The 4952-nt window shown below is 40.2% G+C and overlaps 1 pseudogene; it reads left to right on the top strand.

Moving 5' to 3' along the window:
- The first annotated feature begins 448 nt into the window (after nucleotides 1-448).
- On the top strand, nucleotides 449-1326 carry LOC126071190 (olfactory receptor 7E24-like; annotated as a pseudogene).
- Nucleotides 1327-4952: the final 3626 nt, after the last annotated feature.

The raw sequence follows: 4952 nt of genomic DNA, 5'->3' as shown, positions 1-4952 counted from the left end.
CACATGTTCTCTAAATGTTTGGTAGAATTCCCCAGTGAAGCTGTCTGGTCCTGGACTTTTCTGTGTTGGGAAGTTTTTGGTATTCCTTTGATCTCTTCATGTGCTATGTGTTTGTTGAAGTCTTTATTCTAAAGTTAATTGTTTTACTGTGTTTATGAATTTACCTATAAATGTCTTTGATCATCTAACATTCTTCAACATTCTTGAGTGTCTCTAAAGTGGGTTTCTTTAGAAAATGGTGAATAGCACAGAAACTAATGGTGAAAAAGTTCTAGGAAGAATAGTTTTGCCACAACCGAAAAGTGTTGCTAAAGGGGTGTATGGTCTTAGGTGTGAATGCTTTACTTGTGAAATTCGTGAATTCGAAATATAGACACAGGGCTGGGGGCATATATTCTTGTTTCCTTTTACCACTCTTTCTTTACTTTCCCTAAGGTGCCTCTGCAACATGGCCCCAGAGAATCAAACACGTTTCTCTGAATTCCTTCTGCTGGGCCTTTCAGAGGATCCAGAACTGCAGCCCCTCCTCCTTGCAATGTTCCTGTCCTTGTACCTGCTCACAGTGCTGGGGAACCTGCTCTCCATCCTGGCTGTGAGCTCTGACCTCAACCTGCACACCACTATGTACTTCTTCCTCTCTAGCCTGTCCTTGGCTGACATTGATTTTACCTCTGCTACAATCCCAAATATGCTTACGAATATCCATACACACCACAGAATCATTTCCTACGTCAGCTGCCTGATTCAGTTGTCTTTTTTTAGTTTTTTTTCTATGTATGGACAATCTACTTCTGATGGTGATGGCCTATGACTGGTTTGTGGCCATTTGTCACCCACTTCACTACCCAGCGATCATGAATTCCCACTTCTGTGGCTTGCTAGTTTTAGTGTCTTTTTTTTCTCAGCCTTTTGGACTCCCAGCTGCACTGCTTGATCGTGTCACAACTCACCTTCTGCATGGAAGCTGAAATTCCTCATTTTTTCTGTGACCCTTCTCAACTCATTAACCTTGCCTGTTCTGATACCACCACCAAAAACATACTAGTGTATTTTATTGGTTCCATCTTTGGTGGTGTTCCAGTCTCAGCAATCCTTTTCTTTTATACTCGAATTGTTTCCTCCATTCTGAGAGTCCCATCATTACGTGGGAAGTATAAAGCCTTTTCTACCTGTGGCTCTCACCTGTCAGTTGTTTGTTTATTTTATGGCACAGCTATTGGAGTGTACCTGAGTTCAGCTGTCTCACCTTCTCTCAGGAGTGGTGCAGCGGCCTCAGTGATGTACTCTGTGGTCACCCCCATGTTGACCCCTTCATCTACAGTCTGAGGAACAGGGATATCAAGAAGACCCTGCAGAGGCTCCTCAGACAACGAGGATAATTCAATACCTGTGCCATCTTTTTTGGTCTATGGATTAGAATAGGCAGAAAACCAAACATGAGGAGCTTCAAACCACGCTCCTTTGGTCACATATTTTTTTGTAGCTCTCATAGCTTTCATTCTACTTGATGTTTTATATCAGAATATTATTTATTTGGCCCATTTTTTGGGGAAATTTGTGGGCATTCCAGAATCCGTGGTAAATCATAATATGTGCCCAATTGAGTCCTGTAACACCTATGGGACTGTCTGTATTTGCCATCTGTGACACAGGCATCCTGGTGAAATGCACAACTTTTTAAAAATAAAAAATATAATCCAGCACCCTTTCCACATATTATGCCTATTGTCAATACAACATCTATATCTATCTTATTTATTTATGCAGTTTAGGTGTATAATGCTTGTTATTAGTTCTCAAACTTATGTTCATATTGGAATCATCTTGTGAACTGTAAAGATACTCATGCCTGAGTTGCCACACCAGAGATTCTGATTTATTTAGCCTGAGGTATGTGTTGAGCCAGAAGAATTTTCAAACACCCCAGGAGGCACCATTGGGCAGCCAAGGTTGGAGACTACTGATCTATGCGAGACCATTGTTCAATGATGACTAATATGCCTTGGAGCCTTTATTCCTCATGAGCAGATACTGAAGATTTTAAAGCCATCAAAGCTTACAAGGGGGGAGATATGAATGAACTTCAGGCAATGTGATTTTTCTCAATGTGCCTGGTAATATTTATCCAAATATCTTCTCTTTTATACCACAGAGCTGGTCATATGTGCTGCATATTAAGCTCTTGTCTCTCTGCTCCAAACTCATCTTTGTATATTATAATTTGTGATACTGGAGTAGAAATTCTCCCATTACTGCTCTGATTTTCCATCAGACTTTCTTACAGTGTTCTTCTAGTATTTGTCTATAACAATCAGCACTCTCCAATAAGCCAAGATTTTTTTCACTATATTCCTTATCCTTTGGCATGGCCACTTTAGGTACTAGCTCTGTTACCCCTTTCTTTTGTTAATGCCTTTCAGCCTTTCAATATCTATTTACCACTATTTTTTTATTTTATTTTAAATGATCTTCATTAAAATTACTAGTGTGTTTTCCTTTTTCTTGATTAAGCCCTAAGTGATAAATTTTAACATGGAGAATAAATGTAGGTTGTCATGTGTTTGTAATTGTTGTTATTGTTGTTAGGTGCCATCAAGTTGGTTTTGATTTATAGTTATGCTGAACCCTAGAAGGTGAGCTCTCTCCAGCACGCTCAGACCTGCCAATAATCTGAACAGTGGCCTTTGAGAGAAAGAAAGTAACCTTATTGCAATGCGCAGAGCAAGGAGCCGGTTGGAAGTTCCTCAGATTTGACTCCCTGAGCTATAGGGAAGCAAAGCTTATATGCGATTTGGGCAGCAAGATGGTGGCTGTGCAGGCATAGTGGGGAGAGAAAATACTAGAAGGAATACAAGGTGGATTGACACAGTGGCTGCAACAACGGGCTCAAGCATAACAAGGAGTGTAAAGATGGTGCAGGACCGGACAGTGTTTTGTTCTGTTATTCATAGGGTTACTATAAGTCAGAACCAACTCGATGGAACCTAACAACAACAACATAGTAGTTCTATGTCTATATTTCTGAGGACTCACCAAACTGTTTTCCATAGTGGCTGAACAATTTTGCCTTCCCACCAGTGATGGATGAGTGTTTCAATTTCTCCACATCACCGTCATGTTTTTCTTTTTTAATTCCTAGTCTTGTCAGGGTATAGTGGTATGTTATGTGGTTTTGATTTGCATGTCACTATTGGATAATGCCCCCACGTACCTGTCAGCTTGTGGTACTGTAGGGGCTGGCGTGTTGCTGTGATGCTTGAAGCTGTGCCACTGGTATTCAGATACCAGCAGGGTCACCCATGGAGGACAGGTTTCAGCTGAGCTTCCAGACTAAGACAGGCTAGGAAGAAGGACCCAGCAGTCTACTTCTGAAAAACATTAGCTAGTGAAAACCTTATGAATAATAGTGGAACATTGTCTGATATAGCGCTGGAAGATGAGCCCCCCAGGCTGGAAGGGACTCAAAAGATGACTTGGAAGAGCTGCCTCCTCAAAGCAGAATCAACCTTAATGATGCAGATGGAGTAAAGCTTTTGGGACCTTCATTTGCTGATGAGAAGAAACAGCTGCAAGCATCCATTGAGAATTGGAATCTGGAATGTATCAAGTATGATTCAAGGTAAATCAGAAATCATCAAAAATGAAATGGAACACATAAACGTCAATATCCTAGGCATTAGTGAGCTGAAATGGACTGGTATTGGCCATTTTGAATTGGACAATCGTATAGCCTACTATGCTGGGGATGACAACTTGAAGAGGAATGGTGTTGCATTCATTGTCAAAAACAATGTTTCAAGATCTATCCTGAAGTACAACGCTGTCAGTAATAGGATAATATCCATACGCCTACAAGGAAGACCAGGTAATATGACTATTATTCAAATTTATGCATCAACCACGAGGGACAAAGATGAAGAAATAGAAGATTTTTATCATCTGCTGCAGTCTGAAATTGATCAAACATGCAATCAAGATGCATTGATAATTACTGGCAGTTGGAATGCAAAAGTTGGAAACAAAGAAGAAGGATCAGTAGTTGGAAAATACGGCTTTGGTGATAGAAACAATGCTTAAGATCAAATGATAGACTTTTGCAAGACCAACGACTTCTTCATTGCAAATACCTTCTTTTACCAACAGAAAAGACAGCTATACACATGGACTTCACCAGATGGAGCACACAAAAATCAAATTGACTACATCTGTGGAAAAAGACAATGGAAAAGCTCAATATCATCAGTCAGAACAAGGCCAGGGGCCAACTGTGGAACAGACCAACAATTGCTCATATGCAAGTTCAAGCGGAAACTGAAAAAAAATCAGAGCAAGTTCACAAGAGCCAAAATATGACCTTGAGTATATCTCACCTGAATTTAGAGACCATCTGAAGAATAGATTTGACACATTGAACACTAGTGACCGAAGACCAGATGAGTTGTGGAATGACATCAAGGACATCAGACATGAAGAAAGCAAGAGGTCACTAGAAAAGACAGGAAAGAAAGAAAAGACCAAGGTGGATGTCAGAGGAGACTCTGAAACTTGCTCTCAAATGATGAGCAGCTAAAGCAAAAGAAAGAATTGATGAAGTAAAAGAACCAAAGAGATTTCAAAGGGCAGCTCCAGAAGACAAAGTAAAGTATTATGATGACATGTGGAAAGAGCTGGAAATGGAAAACCAAAAGGGAAGAACACGCTCGGTGTTTCTCAAGCTGAAAGAACTGAAGAAAAAATTCAACCCTAGAGTTGCAATAGTGAAGGATTCTATGGGGAAATTATTAAATGACTCAGGAAGCATCTAATGAAGATGGTAGGAATACACAGAGTCATTATACTAAAAGGAATTAGTCGATGTTCAACCATTTCAAGAGGTGGCATATGATCAGGAACCGATGGTACTGAAGGAAGAAGTCCAAGCTGCTCTGAAGGCATTGGCAAAAAACAAGGCT

The sequence above is a fragment of the Elephas maximus genome, chromosome 3 (genome assembly GCF_024166365.1).
Source record: "Elephas maximus indicus isolate mEleMax1 chromosome 3, mEleMax1 primary haplotype, whole genome shotgun sequence".
NCBI lineage: Eukaryota > Metazoa > Chordata > Mammalia > Proboscidea > Elephantidae > Elephas > Elephas maximus.
Note: the sequence above shows the minus strand (reverse complement) of the source record. Positions and strands in the feature narration are given on the sequence as shown.